The sequence below is a fragment of the Schistocerca cancellata genome, chromosome 6 (genome assembly GCF_023864275.1).
Source record: "Schistocerca cancellata isolate TAMUIC-IGC-003103 chromosome 6, iqSchCanc2.1, whole genome shotgun sequence".
Lineage (NCBI taxonomy): Eukaryota > Metazoa > Arthropoda > Insecta > Orthoptera > Acrididae > Schistocerca > Schistocerca cancellata.
Genome location: NC_064631.1, coordinates 396,132,621 through 396,155,184, shown reverse-complemented (window position 1 = coordinate 396,155,184; position 22,564 = coordinate 396,132,621). Strand labels below are relative to the sequence as shown.

Here is a 22,564-nt window from a genome sequence, read left to right as displayed (position 1 = left end):
CCGCAGTTACCCTTTACTATTTTGCGATTAAGAAGACCATCTACACAATGTTTAGCTACTTAATTTTTACTTTGCTGCCGCTAGATACTTTTTGCTTTATTTGTATCATAATAAAGTCGTAGTTTTGTTGATCGCCCTACCAGATTACCATTTTTGCCGTTGTCTTCACGTGAGCAATGACAAGCCTGTTGTCAATTTTGTTGTCTCTTATTATTCCTATAACACACGACGTTCGCCACACACCTTTATTTGTACGTTTTGCCATTTAAGGCCTTATACACGAACAACAGGTGCGATAAATGTCGTGCGCGAGAAATAAGACGAAGACAACGATCAGAAAACTGTCGGCATAGACAAGGAAATCCAAACAGTAACGAGAAAGTCGACTCTTTGATCAAAATAAAGCGAAACGCTTCTAAGGAGAAAAACTAAGCACTGAAATGTAGAATTTTTTAAAATCAACTTAAAAATCATTGTAGAGGCGAGCGATGAGAATTGTCTTTGATTAGTAGTACCACAGATTACGAAAAAGTTATTGTGTACGCAGTAACTCACAAGCAAAGGCCATCTAAATGTTCTTGCCATCCGTCTACTTTTAATAGAACCATTTCATATGGGAGGATAAAATATGCACAGTGGAACAGTTCTACCGCGATGATTTGACTAATCACGCCGGAATTTAGCTTGCAGTTTCATCAGTTAACAAGTGACCTTAGCCGAAATCGAGCGTATCTCTACATAAGTTGCCGAACCACATTCGCAGTCGCCCATATGATTTCCAAAACAGGAAAACATCTCGCCAATTTGAGCGGCAGTATTCTTCACCATGTCGAATCGACAATGATTACGTGTGTGTAGCCGTTTTAATGAAGTGTTTACCACACGATTTACGAGTAAACGAATCACTGATCTCATACATACAAGAGGTGCTGTCGCTAGTGCAGTAATGGGCGCACCTTGTAAAACTTCTAACATGGCAGTAACAGATGGTAAAAACATGTTGCGTAAGGAACAGGTAAGAAAGCATATCGCGACTCAAAGCAGGGCAGCGCCACTCACTCCACTGTCTCTCTCTGCTGGAGGCTGCATTAGCGAGCCAACATCAACAGGACGAGGTAAGGCGCGCTTCCTGTTCGAGTGGTGGTAATTGGTGTGAGAAGCGAAGGTAGGTGGAGACGGGCACAAATGCAGCTTGGCAGGGAGGAGGGATCGGGGAGAAAACGCAGTAGAGCGAATAATGTGGGAGTCATTTTCTCTTTCTCTTGAGGATGAGTCCTATTAATAACTTACTGGGAAGCTAAGAACGGCAGGTCATCGAGAAGAATAACCAGGGAGGATTAGATTATATTAGATTAGTACTTGTTCTATAGATCATGAATACGACACTTCGTAATGATGTGGAACGTGTCAGGTTAATAAAAGGTGTCTGTAAAAGATATTACATTAGACAAAATATTACATGACACTCAATTTTTTTTTGTGGTGGTTGGGAAATTATTACCCACTTACTATATCCAAAAATTCGTCTAATGAGTAGAAGGAGTTGCCATTAAGAAATTCTTTTAATTTCCTTTTAAATGCTGCATGGCTATCTGTCAGACTTTTGATGCTATTAGGTAAGTGACCAAAGACTTTTGTGGCAGCATAATTTACCCCCTTCTGAGCCAAAGTTAGATTTAACCTTGAGTAGTGAAGATGATCCTTTCTCCTGGTGTTGTAGCCATGGACACTGCCATTACTTTTGAATTCGTTCGGAGAGTGGACACTCAGCCGCTACGTTTTTATCGCTATGCAATGGACTTAAATGGCCATTAAATTTTCTAAAGAAAGAACAAACACTTTTGTGTTGTACCGAATAAATGATTTTCCGAGCTTGGACATAATGAGGCATCTGGAACAGCATGACCTCCTGCGTGGCATCCAGCATGGATTCCGAAAATATCGATCATGCGAAATACAATTTGCGTGTTACACACATGTTGACGTAAGGAAAGCCTAGGAGCAAGGGAATCAGGTGGATGCAGTATACATACACTTCCGAAAAGCATTTGACTTGGCACCACACGAACGTTTTTTAGCAAATTTCGTAACTGTGTCGAAGATTTCTTAGTAGGAAGGACAGAGCATGTTATCTTGGATGGAGAGTCATCGACAGAAGTAGAAGCAACTTAAGGGGTGCCCCAGGGAAGCGTGTTGGGAGCCTTGTTGTCCATGCAGTATGTTAACGACCAGGCAAACAGTGTTAACAGCAACCTCATACTGTTTGCGGATGATGCAGTTGCACGTAATGAAATACTGTATGAAATATCCAGGCCGATCTTGATCGGATCTGAAAGTGGTACTAAAATTGGTAACTTCTTGTAAAGGTCGAGAAATGTAAACTTGTGCACTTTGCAAAACTTAGACAAACGGTATCCCATGAGTCAGCTTATATAAATACCTGAATACAACAGTTTTTAGGGATATGAAATGGAATTATCACATAGGCTCAGTGGGAGGTGAGGTAGATGGGAGACTTCGATTCATTGGCAGAATACTTATAAAATGCAGTAAGTGTACAATTCACTTGTGGAACACACATAAAATTGGACTAACAGGGATACTCAGCCTATACAAAGAGGAGCGACACGACAGCTTTGTTTGAATTACAGGAGAGCTTCACGGAAGTGCTGAAAAACCTGAGAGCGGGATGAGTCTTGAAGATAAGCACCAATTATTTCGCTATAGTCCGCCTCCGGTAGCTGAGTGGTCAGCGCGACAGAATGTTAATCCTAATGGCCCAGGTTCGATTCCTAGCTGAGTCGGAGATTTTCTCCGCTCAGGGACTGGGTGTTGTGTTGTCCTAATCATCATCTTTTCATCCCTATCGACGCGCAAGTCGCCGAAGTGGCGTCAAATCGAAAGACTTGCATCCGGCGAACGGTCTACCCGACGGGAGGCCCTAGTCACACGACATTTTATTTATTCCGCTATAGCCTACTTACAAAGTTAGAAAAACCAGTTTTAAGAGAAAGGAGAGGGAACCGCTGGTGTGCAGTAGGAGAAGAGGGAGGATGGGGAGTCTTTATGTGTAGGTTCTAAATTCATCATTATTCTTCTGGTGATGCTTTCCATAACAGCGATTAAATATGTATCGGAAACAGTAAAAATCTATATGAAGTCAAAAGAAAACTTAAATTCGACAGGGGGAAATAATATAGATTTATGGGGATAACACCAGAAAAGTACAGTGTAGCTACAAAGTAAGCCGGCAGTTAGATGCTTGTGAAATCTGCCTTTTGAGCGCTGCGCGAGTGTGTAATCCTCCCAAGTCAGATTAAAGACGACCGCAGGCGATGTGTGGTGCTAGGTTTTGTGGAACCTACCCGTACAATCACAATGAGAGCGTCGCTCATATGTCCAGCGATTTAAAGAACGACGACGTTCTATTCGTCACGCGGTATTCAGAATCTTTAAAGAACCAATATTCGTTTAAAACTGTTGAATGATTCTAATGTCTCTAACGTTTATCTACATCTACATAAATTCTGTATTCTGTAAGTTACTATACGCTGCTTGGCGGATGGAACACCATATCAATATTATCGAAGAAAAAATGTATAACTGTATGACTATGTATATATCCTGACTTGGGTTATCTTTCTCATGATCCCTACGCGAAGTACACGTTGGTGGCAGCAGAATGGTCGCACAACCCACTTCGAGTGCACGTTATCTAAATTTTGCGCACCAGTGTTTCGCGAGAACTACATCGTCCTTCGCGTTGGCATTGCAATTTACGTTGCCCAAGCATTTATCTTAATTTTCGTATGCATTGCACGTCTCAGAATTCGCTCGATCTCTGTTGTCATGCCTACCTGATATTGACTTGAAGGGAATAATGGTGCAGAAATGGACGCACTAGCGCGTTGTACGTGATTTGTTTTATAGATACAGTACATTTTCCCAGAACCTTTGCAACAAATCTAAATCATCCATTCGCCTTCCATAATATTGATTTTACGTCATCGTTCCATCTCATATCGCTTCTTAATATCACTAATAAATATAAATGCTTTGTTGTGTGGTCAATATGTTCATTGGTTATCAGATATTTTCGAGACATGAAATGGAATGACCACACAGTTTCAGTCGTGGATAAAGCAGGTAGCAGACTGTGGCTTATTAGTAGAAGACTGGGGAACTGCAATCATTCACAGACGGAAGCTATCGCGAGAAAGCCTACTTAACAATGTTTCTAGAACCAGCTTTAAAGGATGACTCTGAGAATTATGATGTATCATGCAGCGTAACTTGCTGTGACAGTGCGAGAGAGAGACAAAGATATTGTTTATTACTCTGTGGCGGTCAGCGCTCACATAATTATTCTTAGGATATAGTTTTTGTTTTGTTCTTGTTAAGAGTAATTTTAGGAGAGGAGAGCCATTCTTGTGATGTAAAAAATCGACGCCATTGCGAGTTTGTGATTCATATTGTAAAATATAAGTGCATATGAAAGGAAATCAGTTAATAGAACAATAAAATATTGTTCATTTCAAGAAGGTCGTTTTATTATACACCCAGCGATATACTGCTATTGTGATCTACTAATATACCACAGCTGAGAACAGTTCCGACGGGAGCGTTCAGTTCTAGTGAAATAGTTCGATGTTTTCTTCGGAAAAGAAGTCACTTCATGGATCATTCAAATCCACAATAGTAACTGGACATTTCTCAGAACTGAAAGCAATCTGATTGCTATGCAACAGAGCCCCGAAGAATATTTCTCCGTAATTTGGTTACCACTTTCAGCTCAACACGGTATCTGCAGCATCTGGAGCAGATTTCTACAACAGCGGAAGAGTGTAATCGCTATCAGTTTCACACACCGCCCTGTGTACGCTGTATGTATTTACCCACAACAGTGAACAAACAGTTACTCACACACATAGAAAGACAATACTAGGTGGTGTGGAGAACCATTTCAGTATAAAGGCCCTGTAGAGCTAAATAGTAATTAGCCTAATAATAATAGGAGTCTTTATAGAATGAACTACAACCCCCTACGTATCCTCCCGTAGTGACCGTGAGTACAAGATTAGGTTTATTGCAGCACGCACAAGTGCATTTAAACAGATTCTTCCCACGCTCCATACGTGAATGGACCGGGAAAAAAAACCCTAGTAACTGGTGCAATGGGACATGTCCTCTACCATGCACTTCACAGTGGTTTGCAGGGTATGGATGTAGATGTACGTTTAAAGAGAGCTGCCATTCATTATACCAAGTGCAAAATTTATCAGAAGTTTTCTCAGTTCCCTTACAATCGCCCAACAACGATACTTTTCTATACGCAACATCATTGTCTGTGAACAGTCTTATTGTGTTGTTGGTCCCATCTGATAAATCGTTTACGTAGACTGATAACATTAGAGGTCCTATTGCGCTTCTTTGGGGCACATCCGAAGCTACTCCCGCTTCTGTGAAACATTCACTGGCCGAAAGAACCTTCTGTGGTTTCTTTTACTCAAGTGATCGTCGAGCCAATCGCATATTTGTGGAGATCAAGTGAACGTAACTTGGTTAGTAATCGACGATATGGTGCAGTGTTGTACGCCTTTCGGATAGCTAAGAAGACGGAGTCGACTTTCTCACCTGCATCTGTTGTGTGCAATACATCGATTTTATTTCACACAAGAGTCATAGCAACATAGAGCAGAGGCGCATATGAAGATAAACCAGGCGGACACTTCCCACGCGCAGTGTCTACGAATGGAAGGAGAGAGTAGGAGAGTAGGAAAGCAAACGACAAGTAACTATACAAAGTACCCTCCACCAAGCACTGTACTGACAAAGAACGTCTCTTGGCTCGAACAGGAATTTCCATTTAAACATTTGTACACAGACCCAACTCACACTTCTAACGACGCTTGCAACGGCGTGTGATTGTGTTGCTCTTGGTGTGTATACAACAGCACTTACAATCTCGGAGGAAGGCGGTTTAACACGCCAGTCAGTCAGTTACCTCAGTAAGTAGTTGACGTGTTCGGTATGCGTGTGTCAGTATTGTTATATATTGTTGTTGTTGTGGTCTTCAGTCCTGAGACTGGTTTGATGCAGCTCTCCATGCTACTCTATCCTGTGCAAGCTTCTTCATCTCCCAGTACCTACTGCAACCTACATCCTTCTGAATCTGCTTAGTGTATTGATCTCTTGGTCTCCCTCTACGATTTTTACCCTCCACGCTGCCCTCCAATGCTAAATTTGTGATCCCTCGATGCCTCAGAACATGTCCTACCAACCGATCCCTTCTTCTAGTCAAGTTGTGCCACAAACTTCTCTTCTCCCCAATCCTATTCAATACCTCCTCATTAGTTACGTGATCTACCCACCTTATCTTCAGCATTCTTCTGTAGCACCACATTTCGAAAGCTTCTATTCTCTTCTTGTCCAAACTAGTTATCGTCCATGTCTCACTTCCATACATGGCTACACTCCATACAAATACTTTCAGAAACGACTTCCTGACACCTAAATCTATATTCGATGTTAACAAATTTCTCTTCTTGAGAAACGCTTTCCTTGCCATTGCCAGTCTACATTTTATATCCTCTCTACTTCGACCATCATCGGTTATTTTACTCCCTAAATAGCAAAACTCCTTTACTACTTTAAGTGTCTCATTTCCTAATCTAATTCCCTCAGCATCACCCGACTTAATTTGACTACATTCCATTATCCTCGTTTTGCTTTTGTTGATGTTCATCTTATATCCTCCTTTCAAGACACTGTCCATTCCGTTCAACTGCTCTTCCAAGTCCTTTGCTGTCTCTGACAGGATTACAATGTCATCGGCGAACCTCAAAGTTTTTACTTCTTCTCCATGAATTTTAATACCTACTCCGAATTTTTCTTTTGCTTCCTTTACTGCTTGCTCAATATACAGATTGAATAACATCGGGGAGAGGCTACAACCCTGTCTCACTCCTTTCCCAACCACTGCTTCCCTTTCATGCCCCTCGACTCTTATAACTGCCATCTGGTTTCTGTACAAATTGTAAATAGCCTTTCGCTCCCTGTGTTTTACCCCTGCCACCTTCAGAATTTGAAAGAGAGTATTCCAGTCAACATTGTCAAAAGCTTTCTCTAAGTCTACAAATGCTAGAAACGTAGGTTTGCCTTTTCTTAATCTTTCTTCCAAGGTAAGTCGTAAGGTCAGTATTGCCTCACGTGTTCCAACATTTCTACGGAATCCAAACTGATCTTCCCCGAGGTCGGCTTCTACCAGTTTTTCCATTCGTCTGTAAAGAATTCGCGTTAGTATTTTGCAGCTGTGACTTATTAAACTGATAGTTCGGTAACTTTCACATCTGTCAACACCTGCTTTCTTTGGGATTGGAATTATTATATTCTTCTTAAAATCTGAGGGTATTTCGCCTGTCTCATACATCGTGCTCACCAGATGGTAGAGTTTTGTCATGACTGGCTCTCCTGACGCCATCAGTAGTTCTAATGGAATGTTGTCTACTCCCGGGGCCTTGTTTTGACTCAGGTCTTTCAGTGCTCTGTCAAACTCTTCACGCAGTATCTTATCTCCCATTTCATCTACATCCTCTTCCATTTCCATAATATTGTCCTCAAGTACATTGCCCTTGTATAAACCCTCTATATACTCCTTCCACCTTTCTGCTTTCCCTTCTTTGCTTAGAACTGGGTTGCCATCTGAGCTCTTGATATTCATACAAGTGGTTCTCTTCTCTCCAAAGGTCTCTTTAATTTTCCTGTAGGCAGTATCTATCTTACCCCTAGTGAGACAAGCCTCTACATCCTTACATTTGTCCTCTAGCCATCCCTGCTTAGCCATTTTGCACTTTCTGTCGATCTCATTTTTGAGACGTTTGTATTCCTTTTTGCCTGCTTCATTTACTGCATTTTTATATTTTCTCCTTTCATCAATTAAATTCAATATTTCTTCTGTTACCCAAGGATTTCTATTAGCCCTCGTCTTTTTACCTACTTGATCGTCTGCTGCCTTCACTACTTCATCCCTCAAAGCTACCCATTCTTCTTCTACTGTATTTCTTTCCCCCATTCGTGTCAATTGTTCCCTAATGCTCTCCCTGAAACTCTCTACAACCTCTGGTTCTTTCAGTTTATCCAGGTCCCATCTCCTTAAATTCCCACCTTTTTGCAGTTTCTTCAGTTTCAATCTGCAGTTCATAACCAATAGATTGTGGTCAGAATCTACATCTGCCCCAGGAAATGTCTTACAATTTAAAACCTGGTTCCTAAATCTCTGTCTTACCATTATATAATCTATCTGAAACCTGTCAGTATCTCCAGGCTTCTTCCATGTATACAGCCTCCTTTCATGATTCTTGAACCAAGTGTTAGCTATGATTAAGTTATGCTCTGTGCAAAATTCTACAAGGCGGCTTCCTCTTTCATTCCTTCCCCCCAATCCATATTCACCTACTATGTTTCCTTCTCTCCCTTTTCCTACTGACGAATTCCAGTCACCCATGACTATTAAATTTTCGTCTCCCTTCACTACCTGAATAATTTCTTTTATCTCGTCATACATTTCATCTATTTCTTCATCATCTGCAGAGCTAGTTGGCATATAAACTTGTACTACTGTAGTAGGCATGGGCTTTGTGTCTATCTTGGCCACAATAATGCGTTCACTATGCTGTTTGTAGTAGCTAACCCGCTCTCCTATTTTTTTATTCATTATTAAACCTACTCCTGCATTACCCCTATTTGATTTTGTATTTATAACCCTGTAATCACCTGACCAAAAGTCTTGTTCCTCCTGCCACCGAACTTCACTAATTCCCACTATATCTAACTTTAACCTATCCATCTCCCTTTTTAAATTTTCTAACCTACCTGCCCGATTAAGGGATCTGAAATTCCACGCTCCGATCCGTAGAACGCCAGTTTTCTTTCTCCTGATAACGATGTCCTCTTGAGTAGTCCCCGCCCGGAGATCCGAATGGGGGACTATTTTACCTCCGGAATATTTTACCCAAGAGGACGCCATCATCATTTAATCATACAGTAGAGCTGCATGTCCTCGGGAAAAATTACGGCTGTAGTTTCCCCTTGCTTTCAGCCGTTCGCAGTACCAGCACAGCAAGGCCATTTTGGTTAATGTTACAAGGCCAGATCAGTCAATCATCCAGACTGTTGCCCCTGCAACTACTGAAAAGGCTGCTGCCCCTCTTCAGGAACCACACGTTTGTCTGGCCTCTCAACAGATACCCCTCCGTTGTGGTTGTACCTACGGTACGGCCATCTGTATCGCTGAGGCACGCAAGCCTCCCCACCAACGGCAAGGTCCATGGTTCATGGGGGGGGATTGTTATATATATATATATATATATATATATATATATATATATATATATATATATATATATATCAAAAATGAACGAAACTGTTAATGTTTGGAAAGTTTTATATATTGTGGCATCCAAGATAAGAAGGCGTAATCCAACGGAAGACGGTGTAAGACAGGATGATGACACTTTCACGATGTTTTTGGTGGATCTTTTTATACGGGAGCATGAATATTAATTTGGCCACTCATCTGATGTTGCACTGAAGAGGATAGTGGACGAAGAAAACGACTTTACAGACGATAACGCGGTTAACAGTGTTCAACATTGTAGTGCTAGTGGCAGTGGCGGAAGCAGTACTCTTCAAAGAGAAACTGACAGTTCTGGTGACTATGCACGTTCAGCAGAAAAGAGATCCAAAATTTTTGGAATAACATCTTGATATGCATTTATGATGATTATCATACGCCTCCACGTAAAATTACAACCTTCAGCTCGTTATTGAAGAGACATCCATCTACAAAAAACATATGTAACATCAAAGTAACATTTGATTATGTGGAGAAAAAAGACGTAATGAACAACCATTCCGAGGAAACAAGGCAATCAAAGAACGAGATAAAATGGAACATAGTATCCCAATTTGACATAGCAAGGAATGAAGGAAAATGTGCTCATTATTGGTACCTGAAATTTCGGGTAATGCAAAAAGCAAGAGAACTTGGGCACACAAGGTTTAAATGTTTTGCATCTTTCTTAGCACGTCTCAAGAAAGAATATAGAATGTACCGTAAACACATCACTGCTATCATAACAACAATAGATGTACGGGAAGCCAGTGTGGGACCCGTTTTGCCGAAGACGTAAACCAGAAACCTGCGAGTTTCCAGGTACGGTCACACTGCATTTGGAACATTGGACAAAGTGGATTTAGTCATGAACTAATTTCTAGTGCGACTCTTTGAGTTAACACCTAATTAAAAAAAACTGTGCATTTGTTTCTTCAGGAAGTACTTTCAGTCCGATGAATAAAAAGGCTACTGAAGACAGTCTTCCACCAAACATAAAGGGTGAAAATTATTGAACTATGTGAAATAAAATCGTCATAACTTCTGAACGGTGTGCGTTAGGACGTTCAAACTGCACGGTTGGTCGCGGGCATGGGGGAAATTAGTATGCGATATATGGTTTGGTTTAGCGACGAAGCCCACTTTCATTGGATGGGTTCGTCAACAAGAAAAATTAGCGCATTTGGGGGGGGGGGGGGGGGCGTGGTGTGCAGTGTCCAGTCACGGAATAATCGGTGCGATATTCCTTGTGGCGCGGTGACCACCGAGCTGTACGTGCAGGTTTTGGAAGATGATTTCATCCCCATTATCCAAAGTGATCCTGATTTCGACAAGATGTGGTTCATGCCAGACGGAGATCGACCGCATCGAAGCAGAGGCCGCATTTTAGCTCGGGGGTATCCAGAGGCCACTGGCATGGGCCTCAATTGGTCACCATAGTCTCCGCATCTGAACACATGCGATCCCCTTTTGTGGGGCTAAATTAAAGACAAGGTGTACAGCAATAACCCCAAAACCATTGCTGAACTGAAAACAGCCATTCAGATGCTCATCAACAGCATCGATGTTCGGACACTTCAGCGGGTCATGCAGAATTTTGCTATTCGTCCGCCACATCACCGAGAATGATGGCAGGCATATAGAACATGCCATACCTAAACCCGAATATCTGTAGTGACGTTTACATATTGAATAAAGTGCGTCGACGCAGTAGTTTGTAACTATTTTACGTTTTATATAGATCAACAATTGTCATCTTGTACATTTGGAGGTCAGCACAAGCGGAAGACCATTTAGAATCATTTTTCATGAATGTTGTTAATGGCAGTGTCACAAATAACTGAAGTGTATACTACTTTGCCATTCTCGGAGTGCTCACAAGGAGACAACGATAGTAAATGATTCATTTGCGGGTAAACGCATTGATCATTCCGCAAAAAACGACAAAATACGTACAGCCTAAGGATGTATATTTCTTTCAGTAATATAAAATGTATGCAGGAAGGAAACAAATTCTGTAAGGACACTCTGCAGTGACTTCGACTCTCAGTAAAGAAATAGAATTTTCACTAGGAAAATGCATTTTGTTATTCATAATAGGTTGCCTGTTCCAGTGTATCAGCCTATGCTTCAGTATTCGCGGCAAGCGGTTGGGTACAACATCCCGACACATGTTGCTGAATTCAAGAACGCAATTCAAGTGGCATTTGATTTTGCAGTTCAGAAATGTGATTCTCAGTATCGCCGGCCTGAGTGGCCGTGAGGTTCTAGGCGCTACAGTCTGGAGCCGAGCGACCGCTACGGTCGCAGGTTCGAATCCTGCCTCGGGAATGGATGTGTGTGATGTCCTTAGGTTAGTTAGGTTTAATTAGTTCTAAGTTCTAGGCAACTGATGACCTCAGAAGTTAAGTCGCATAGTGCTCAGAGCCATTTGATTCTCAGGATCGTCCAGATATTGCTTTCGCCAGGGGTGGCTCTTGTCATTCTGCAATCTTGTTTCATGCATTTTGTTGAGGAACCTCATTTTCATTTTTATAATCCAATAGTGGCCAAACTAAGAGTAACATAATCGAATGCTTTCACCGTCGTAATGACAGTGGTACGGAAAGCTCTTAAATTCAGCTGGAACACCGAGTCCTTGTTCGAACCGAGAGACGTCCCTTGTGAGATTTGCAAAGTGTTTATACAGCTCTAGATGCAGAGGAGAAAGAGGGAAGAGGAAGAAAAGGGCTAAATTTGATTTGCTAAGGTCGGATACGTCGAACAGATGAGCAGAACTATAGACCTGTATCTCTAACGTCTATAATTTGTAGAATTTTGGAACACGTATTATGTTCGAGTATAATGACTTTTCTGGAGACTAGAAATCTACTCTGTAGGAATCAGCATGGGTTTCGAAAAAGACGATCGTGTGAAACCCTGCTCGCGTTATTTGTCCACGAGACTCAGAGGGCCATAGACACGGGTTCCCAGGTAGATGCCGTGTTTCTTGACTTCCGCAAGGCGTTCGATACAGTTCCCCACAGTCGTTTAATGAACAAAGTAAGAGCATATGGACTATCAGACCAATTGTGTGATTGGATTGAAGAGTTCCTAGATAAGAGAACGCAGCATGTCATTCTCAATGGAGAGAATCTTCCGAAAAGAGTGATTTCAGGTGTGACGCAGGGGAGTGTCGTAGGACCGTTGCTATTCACAGTATGCATAAATGACCTTGTGGATGACATCGGAAGTTCACTGAGGCTTTTTGCGGATGATGCTGTGGTATATCGAAAGGTTGTAACAATGGAAAGTTGTACTGAAATGCAGGAGGATCTGCAGCGAATTGACGCATGGTGCAGGGAATGGCAATTGAATCTAAATGTAGACAAGTGTAATGTGCAGCGAATACATAGAAAGAAAGACCCCTTATCATTTAGCTACAATGTAGCAGGTCAGCAACTGGAATCAGTTAATTCCATAAATTATCTGGGAGTAAGCATTTGGAGTGATTTAAAATGGAATGATCAATTAAAGTTGATCGTCGGTAAAGCAGATGCCAGACTGAGATTCATTGGAAGAATCCTAAGGAAATGCAATCCGAAAACAAAGAAAGTAGGTTACAGTGCGCTTGTTCGCCCACTGCTTGAATACTGCTCAGCAGTGTGGGATCCGTACCAGATAGGGTTGATAGAAGAGAGAGAGAGAAGATCAACGGAGAGCAGCGCGCTTCGTTACAGGATCATTTAGTAATCGCGAAAGCGTTACGGAGATGATAGATAAACTCCAGTGGAAGACTGCAGGAGAGACTCTCGGTACCTCGGTACGGGCTTTTGTTGAAGTTTCGAGAACATACCTTCACCGAGGAGTCAAGCAGTATATTGCTCCCTCCTACGTATATCTCGCGAAGAGACCATGAGGATAAAATCAGAGAGATTAGAACCCACACAGAGACATACCGACAATCCTCCTTCCCGCGAACAATACGAGACTGGAATAGAAGGGAGAACCGAGAGAGGTACTCAAGGTACCCTCCGCCACACACCGTCAGGTGGCTTGCGGAGTATGGATGTAGATGTTCACAAACTGGGATGGCGGCTAGACTGTATTGCTTTGTGGTAGGATGCCAAGAGTGTGTAGATCCGCACACTATTGTTCCTGTAGGCGTGGCAGCGACCTTAGTTCAGAGTTTGATCATCGTTTCGGAAATTCGACTTCCCGCTTATATTTATTGACTCAGCGAGTGGTAGACCTATATTAGTGGGCAGATGTGACAGGTTGGGCGAGGGAGGGAGGCGAGAGGACCTGGCAGGTTGTGGCGGCGGCGCCGTCGAGTCGCGACGCTCTGCCGACGTCGGCGTCGGCGACGGCATTGCCCGCATCCGCGGAAGGCCAAGCCCGCGTGCGAGATCGATGACAGGCGGCGCTTGGCGGGCCGGCCGCGAGAGCGCGCGCGCGTCGGCGGGCCACGCCACTCTGCGCCAGGCGGGCGACTGCGGCCGGCGGAGCAGGAGCGCGCGCCGCCCTCGCCCTTCCAGTCCGCTGCCGATGGCACGTCGGCGCGCCGCAGCGCTAGCGCAGGTACTCGCCGCCGCGGCCCACGCTGCCCCGCTTCACCTTGCTGCACCTCTAGGCACGCCTCCTACTAGCGCCACTTGCTATGTTGACACCCTTATCGACGAACCATTGTCCGCTTTGGACTTTGAGAGCGCATCACAGACTTCGAGAAAGGAGCGTCACCGGCGTCGTATCCACGGCAAGCGGCGTGTGGAGGTAAATGGTGAGCACAACCGGTCAGCTCGGTATTTCCGGCCTGCTCCAGTGTTCTGCATAGTTGAGCTAAAGCCAAGTGGAAGAGTGGCTCGAGCGGTCTTGTAAGTTGCCATAAACTGAGTTTTGAACGGAGTCGTGTGCATGCTGTTACTTGCCGAGTGAAAAAACTTTAAATGTTAGTGGACACTGTGGAATTAATGTTGATACTCTCAACGTTTTTTCGAAGTAGGACTATGTCAAATTCGTCATGATTGTCTTGGGTCGTCAGCGAGATGCCTTGTCATTGACGTTTATGTATCTGCTACCAATGGGCTTCCACCTTTCCAAATGTGGACTGCTTGCATAATTTGAGGGATTCAATGCTTTATTGCACCTGGCTGTATTATGAGCAGGTACACAGCATGTAGTGTCGTAAAAATTGGCCCATTAACTTGTAGGGTAAATGCATGGTGCATGGTTGAGCGCGCCTTAGGCGGTGCAGACCTTATAGTTATCGCCTTATGGGAGTGGGAACTATATAGGAGGGAGAGAGAGAGAGAGAGAGAGAGAGAGAGAGAGAGAGTGTGTGTGTGTGGGGGGAGGGGGGGAGATATTTAGTATTGCAGATATTAACAATATTAATACGGAGTGAGAATAACAGTGCAATTGTTTCGTGATTGCCGGTTTCGCTTTGTACAAAAGATCTTCCAAACATTCCTTCCACCACAAAATCCGAAGTGATCACGGGTTCTTACAGACCCAATGCCTTCTTTGAGTTTGCACATAGGCACAGGTTAACAAAGAACGTCCTTCACTTGGGTTAAAAGCAAGTACTTCAGTCTTTTGTCATGGGTGTAAACAATGGCGAGGCAGCTATTAAAGGAACCAGTATATAGTACATACAGTTTTTTTAATACTGTATAAGGTTATGGCATTTTGTTTTGCTACCATGCCTTTACTACAGTATACTTATGTAATGCACCTCTTTCTCCGGGGGGGGGGGGGGGGGGGGCGGGCAAACAAACAATATTATTTTAAACCTGTGTGGTTTCTCTGGTGTGCCTAGTCGACCACAAGTCCCCGTCACGCTGTTCACTCTAACAACAGAGTACATACAGGGCTGAAGACATGGAGAAAGAAACGTGTCATCACAATTTGAATTTAGAGTAATATAACTTTCTTACCTTTATTGGTCGTTGTTGCACGCTCTTGGTCCAGTGATGAATCTCGCCATCCGCTGTTTGTGACAGCAAACTGTTACAGTATCACACAAGACTGGTAAACGCTTTCTCAGTTGACAACTACCACTCATTCGATCTACAGGCAGTATTAAACATCTGTAGTCTAAGTGATTACTTGGTTGTCATTGCCACTGAGAAATCATGAATTATGCTCAGAACATTTCTTGATGATAGGCACATACTTTAACGTGATTTTAGCAAAAACCATACTGGCACACAGACTTTGTCATTTGCCCCAAATCACTGTGTGGACATAGCGTCTATATACAGTAATTTAGTTCGTCAGTTGAGGCAGCAAGGCACCAACATATCGGCGAGAGTCCATGTTCAGCATTACAATACCACAAGAGGCAGAAATACAATCGTTACTCTTATACGATACAGTGACCAAGAAACTGTATCATGTACAGAAAAATTGACTGTGTGGTTGTAGACGCTGGATATATGTTGAAAATATCAGCAGCTTCTGACGCAGAGAGCACAGTGTCACTTCATTTAAGCGCGACTATAAAAGCAAATAACATACTGTAAAAAATCAGTTCCTGATGCTCAATGTATTTTTCGTAGTGCGCAGGTTTTCGAAGTGTAGGAGGTACTGTTACGATAGAAGCACGAACGTTCTGGACACTTTAGGGCAAAAATTCATCTATAATTTAGCATGTTTTGGCGAAGCATGGAATCGGCTAAATTCCTATCTCAGTAGATTTGGGAAGTGTATGTGCACTTACCCGGGATAATCTGCATCTAGAAGCATTTAAGTAAAGCGACAGGTAGCATTGTGTTAAAGAGCCCGGACTGGAATTGGGAAAGAGTTAATTGAAAACCGCCTCCGTCCATCCTGATACTGTTTTCCCGTTGTTCCCTAACTCACACTAGTTCGAATTTCTTCCCTTGAAATTGTTATCTTTTTTAATTCTTAGTATGTGTGGGACAGTCTACAGTAGGGGAGAGGCGTAGTTTCCATTTGAAAATAGTTGTTTCTTGTTCATTCCGTAAGGACTCCGACTAAACATTAATAAAAGTTGCCTCTTGTCTGGTCAGATTGGTGAAGATTTCATTTCTTCGGTTCTGATAGGAAAAGTTGTTTTGAAGAAAATTTTATCTCCGAGCTTCACTAATATTTGACGTGCGCATTTAATGGCACGTGCGGTAGTTAGTGCTGTGTATCGCTGACACACATTGTGGGGCCCAAAGTCTCTAGAAATGTACTTCGTTTCGAAGAAACCAAAATTTAACACATCCTGTGGAGGACCCTAACACCATTTGATCTCCGGAAAACCCTTATATTAAGTTCTGATACATCCAGATGCGTGATGAATAGTTTCCGGTATTATGAACGAATTGATGCGGCACGCAATCGACACGCTAGTTGATCTCTTGAATGTTTAATGGGGTAACTTCTGGGATTTGATTAGGGCGCTATAGCAACTCCAGCGACAGCGAAATGGTTCTGGCTTTTGCGGACTGTCATTTACTGGTCCAGAAATCAGTGGCGGCATTGTTTCCGCCACTCTGACCGTCGTCGCTGCTATTTGTCTAGAAGACACCCGCGCGACGCTTAAAACAGCCTAGTTTTCTCCTGACGGATCATTCTCACTGACCGGGCGTCAGAAGTTGTACACAGTATTAGACAATTGTCTACCGCTTTGTTCGGACAGTATGGGTTATATTTCAACGGATCCTATCATAATTTCGTAGGCCTATCAAGGGATGAGTTGCGCCCACCTGACGTTTCCTTCAAGGAACTCGGTAGCGGTGGAGCTGTGTGCCTCTAGCGGTTGTGCTCTCTCCCAGAATGGCCTCGCGTTTGCTACTCTGCTTTCTGTCCCCTGAAAACGGTTCTCCGTTGTCAGAAAACAGATGTACGACGGACAATGCCGCATTGTGACAAAAAGAAACAACTCGCATTACTAACGAACTATGCCGTATTATTGCGCTACCGTTCTTAGACGAACTGTTTTCTTTCACTGCGACAAATTCCATTAAGTAGAGCTCAGTGGCAGTGGATGGGCAGTTTACTATGATCTTTCAAGACGATTATATCAACAAACATCGGGAAGAAATGTTTATTATACAGGGTTATTACAAATGATTGAAGCGATTTCACAGCTCTACAATAACTTTATTTGAGATATTTTCAAAATGCTTTGCATACACATACAAAAACTCAGTTTTTTAAGGCATTCACAAATGTTCGATATGTGCCCCTTTAGTGATTCGGCAGACATCAAGCCGATAATCAAGTTCCTCCCACACTCGGCGCAGCATGTCCCCATCAATGAGTTCGAAAGCATCGTTGATGCGAGCTCGCAGTTCTGGCACGTTTCTTGGTAGAGGTGGTTTAAACACTGAATCTTTCACATAACCCCATAGAAAGAAATCGCATGGGGTTAAGTCGGGAGAGCGTGGAGGCCATGACATGAATTGCTGATCATGATCTCCACCACGACCGATCCATCGGTTTTCCAATATCCTGTTTAAGAAATGCCGAACATCATGATGGAAGTGCGGTGGAGCACCATCCTGTTGACCGTCGGCTGTGGTACGTTTAGCTCCCTGCTTGCTTTATTCGTCGACTTCCGCGGGCTAAGCGTGAAACTTGCCCGCACGCGTTCAACCGTTTCTTCGCTCACTGCAGGCCGACCCGTTGATTTCCCCTTACAGAGGCATCCAGAAGCTTTAAACTGCGCATACCATCGCCGAATGGAGTTAGCAGTTGATGGATCTTTGTTGAACTTCGGCCTGAAGTGTCGTTGCACTGTTACGACTGACTGATGTGAGTGCATTTCAAGCACGACATACCATTTCTCGGCTCTTGTCGCCATTTTGTCTCACTGCGCTCTCGAGCGCTCTGGCGGCAGAAACCTGAAGTGCGGCTTCAGCCGAACAAAACTTTGAGTTTTTCTACATATCTGTAGTGTGTCGTGCCATATGTCAATGAATGGAGCTACAGTGAATTTATGAAATCGCTTCAATAATTTGTAATAGCCCTGTATTTGACAAGATTAGTTAGACACTGCTGTCGAACAAGATTAAGCATACATCACTTTCCGTTAACTAGTTCCTTACTCTCATAAGCTTTGTGGTAAAGTGGAACTACACGGTCAATTAGTAGCGAAACCGGAAAATCAGCGAATTACGCAATATATTAATTATTTACAACGAACTATCTTCAGTAACACCGATTGCCAACTGGTACACCATGAAAAACCGAAAATTCTCGTATCCAACAATAGTGTTCTGTTTATCTAACAGCCATCGAGAAGCAACTGATGTTAAGTTCACAAGTCTTCAGTGCTGTCAGCCGTTGGAGGCTTTAGTTCAAAGGAGCGCCATATTCCAACCCTGTTTTTGTTAAACTGGTTGAAGTTAATGCTGCGATGTGAATAATTCGTGTACTCACTGCTGTGCCGATACACATTTTCTGTTGCCTCCTCCGCAAACCGGTGCCATGCAGATTGCCACAAAGTTGCCGGGAATAAAGTTGTAAAATGTGAACTTCACGGTAAAAGGTTGCCCGTGCAGTAAAAATATTATCGCTCCTTTACTGCCAGTCGTTGAAGACGATGCAGCATTATCTTCCACAGAAACCTCGTGTAGCTTCGGATGCCAAGGGAGAAAATCTGGCTGCACACAGTGTCTCGAATAATAAGTATCATGCAGCAGAACGAGCAGTCATGCGGTTGGTTCCTTTTTCTGTTATTAGGAAATAGTTGTCAGGTAACTGCAGTATACAAACTTACAAAATAGAAATTACGTAAGAAAAAGTACCCTAATAGCGACAGCTGTGTTGGATGACTGCGATAGTGAGAATGCTTTTGCAAGATGTAAGTGAAATAGTAAACTGTTAGGAGACTGTCGGGTTCAGCTTCCTAATTGCAGAGGTTTTCATTTTTTGTCACAGTGGCAGCTTCCCTTCACGAAGTCAGTTGCCTCAAATATATCTGTTGAGTGTAGGTAACTGATTAGCATGTATGGGGAACGCGTCGGTGACGACAGAAAAGGGAGAGGGTGAAACATGGCGCCGACATACAGCTCACTCTTCAGTAGCAACCAGGGACTGCAGAGCTTAACGTCTCCATGTGATGGACACTTGTCCACATTCACGGAGACGGATGTTTGAAATGTAACCCAGCACATTGGCGGATTCAGGTTATCAGCAATTGGGCACTCATCATTCCTCGGCTCGCCTTGCAGCCAAGCCAACTGTTGGTGATACCATTTTCCTGTCAGAAATCGAACAAGCTGAGTGAGCGCCATGCATAAGTGTGCTTTAGCAACTTCGGATACGTTGGCGGGCTCAGTGACACGTCAGGAGGAATACGTGTTTCCTTAAGATAAAAATGAAACTGAGTAAAAAGACATCTTCTGCTGTTACACATCCAATCTGGACGCTCTGTGGGGCTTCCGGTGTGGGTTTGCAGAAGCACGAAGCAAGCGGCTCTAAGGTAAAGGTCGAGGAGGAACTTCGCTTCGGTCTTCAATATAAGCACAACTCAGGACATTATGAATATGAAACCAGATGAATTACCACGAAGGTGCTCCATTGTAGAATCGCAAGCAGTGTCAGTACAGTTCGACAACGTATGAGTAGTACAGTTACGCCTAAATAGTAAATAACCAGCTTACCTAAGCAAGAATCAACGAAAACGCAGTTAGCGGTGGTAAGAGAAAACTGCCATTTTGAAATCGCGAAGTCACTGTCAATACATACGGGAGCGTTACTAATGGCAGTTTCTGTAATCAGAAGCGTGCATAATTCGAACCTGAAATATTCCGACAAAATGTATCTGCAATGTCACTAGCGCTTCCGTCCTGGGTTACAAATGTGACAGCAGTATGCATGTGGAGCATTTTTCTCCTGTCACTTCGTGCAGCTCACGCCACACAGTATTAACTATAAACCAGTGTACTGTTGATAAATGAAGAAAAGACAGGTTCTCTTAGAGACGCTACGCAGCTGTTCTCTACCTAAGGGCAGAGGGGATTTTTTCTTTATGATGATAGTCTAAAAACTGGAAAAATAGTGTTTACAATATTATTCCTGTTAAGATAACTTACAGATACCACACTGCACAAGGTATTAAGATTAGTTCTTCGTTACTTAGTCAAATTGACTGAAGTCGTAGAAAACTTGTTTTCATGAGACTAGTAAATTTAGTCAGTGACAGTAGCTTTGATATGTCTTATTATGTGAGCCTGTTATCAGTTTTGAAATTACGTGATTTACTGATTCACGCCAAGGGAAAAGTCATTGTTAAGTTTCTTCATTGGCTGTCCTTATTAGCAGTTTACAATATTATAATTCCTACGGAACATTTCCGTTTTAGAGTAATTGAAACGTGAAATATTTTCTTCATGTTGGAGTTAATTCAAAGCGCAATTAGTAACCCTCATTCGCAGATATACACTATAGTGTCTTCAGCATGTAGGATGATCCCGGCTCTCTAATTTTTGTGAATGACGTATAATATTTTTATATGCGGGCGCAGACTGCCATTCTGTTACTGGTTACGTGTCTGTGGTACGTTCCTTTCCTCCGTGCTGAACTTCGTTTCCGAAGTTACACGGAATTAACAAACAGGAAGTCTCAACTAAGATCGAAATCTACCTTACAGTTGCTCCCGACAACTGTAAATTTCCAGAACAAAAATAATTAACCTTATTGACAGTTGAAAACTGTTGGCCACCTTGTAAGGCGAAACCGAGATTGTGGCTAAAGTGGGCAACTTTCTGAACTCTGACCTGACCTGGAAGTTTGTTTCAGTACAGACATCCCTGTAGAGTGAAAGTTCCATTTTGAGGGTGATATCAAGAATTTGGTGGTGTGTGGGCATTCTGCGGACTCAGGCTGACACATTACAATCATACCGAAATGGTCAAAATCACCTTTTTGTTTGCGCGTAATGCTGAGTAAATTACGTCCTGGCGAAGAATTTTAACTAATTGTTTTTCAGACAAATTTTCCTCGTATTTTTGTGCAAAGTTTAATTCCACTGCTTGTTTGAGAGGTGACTTTCTAATGTGTCAAATCCTGTACGACATTAAATTACCGTAGCACTTCATTATTATTCGCCCTTTAACCAGTAATCACGTGTTTGACATAGTCTAAAAGGGGAGACAGAGGACACCACAGTTTGTTTGCGCAACGTCCTTCAGGTCACCGTTAGTGCAGTGAGAGCGTTACGTAAGGTAGGAACGGGACACCCGTTCTAACATTTCTCCGACAGCCGGCGTTCATCGGAAATTGTACCGCGGCGCCTTTCACACGTATTGTTTCGTTATTCCTCGCGGAGCCATGGCTGTTAACTTAACAGCGCCGGGCATTTTATACCCCGTATCTCGGATGTACTTTCCACCCCAATCGGGAACTACTTTCACGTGTGGCAGAGCTACGACTTAACTCAGGGCTCGTATCCCTGGCTTTCTGTCACGCTGCATTACAGAACTTTAATACGTTCATTTGCACATTGAAACCGAACTGTGAAAACATTCACAATCGTCTACCGATGACCTCAACAGTTTGATCCCTTAGGAATTCACACAACACATCATCGGAGCAGTGCATGGACTACAGGGTGCGGCACTTAAATGCAGACAAATTTCAATTTGAATTTCCCGCCATATCGTAGTTCCACCGGAGGTCGCGATTGGCGTTCATGAAAGTCACGGGCATCTAGTAAACAGTCAGAATCTCAAACTGGCAGAGATGTTACGAACAAACGGAGTACGATCGAAGAGCCGCGATCGTCGAAAGTATTCTCGCTAGGCGTTCGCCCAATGAAATAGTTAGATTCTTCGGGTACCCGAGATCAACTGTTCACGATATTGTGGCCAAGTATAATGCTTCGGAGAAGTCTGGGGAGGGTTCCGCTAACTCGACGAAGAAATGTCATTCGAGAAAATGCGTGTCGTGAACTGCGGCAGTAGTCAAAAAGGCTCAGGTGCTGATTTCGGAGGACCCGGGGCAATCGCCGAGGAAACTGGCGTCGGTATTGAATGTCAGCGAGCAAACAATGCGTCGGATGGCAGAGGAGGACCTTATACGAGCCATTCAGCCCAAAACTGGCTCTCGGATAACATTGACATGTTCTGGTCAAAGGAGTTCTGGATCCCGAATAGCCCGGATTTGAACCCCCTCGACTACTATATTTGGAGCGTAGTCAAAAAAGTTACCAATAAGACGAGGCACCCTAATGGC

General features: G+C 43.1%; 1 protein-coding gene across 4 annotated transcripts in view; it reads left to right on the top strand.

The window, feature by feature from the left end:
• LOC126191343 (SUN domain-containing ossification factor) overlaps window positions 1–22,564 on the top strand; it is a 281,108-nt gene that overhangs the window by 174,712 nt on the left and 83,832 nt on the right. The window contains exon 1 of one of the 4 annotated variants that reach the window (XM_049932179.1): window positions 13,851–13,951. The exons of 2 other annotated variants lie outside the window; for them this stretch is intronic. The gene's annotated coding sequence lies outside the window, so the exon portion shown is untranslated. One more of the 4 variants, XM_049932180.1, reaches the window with a different exon arrangement.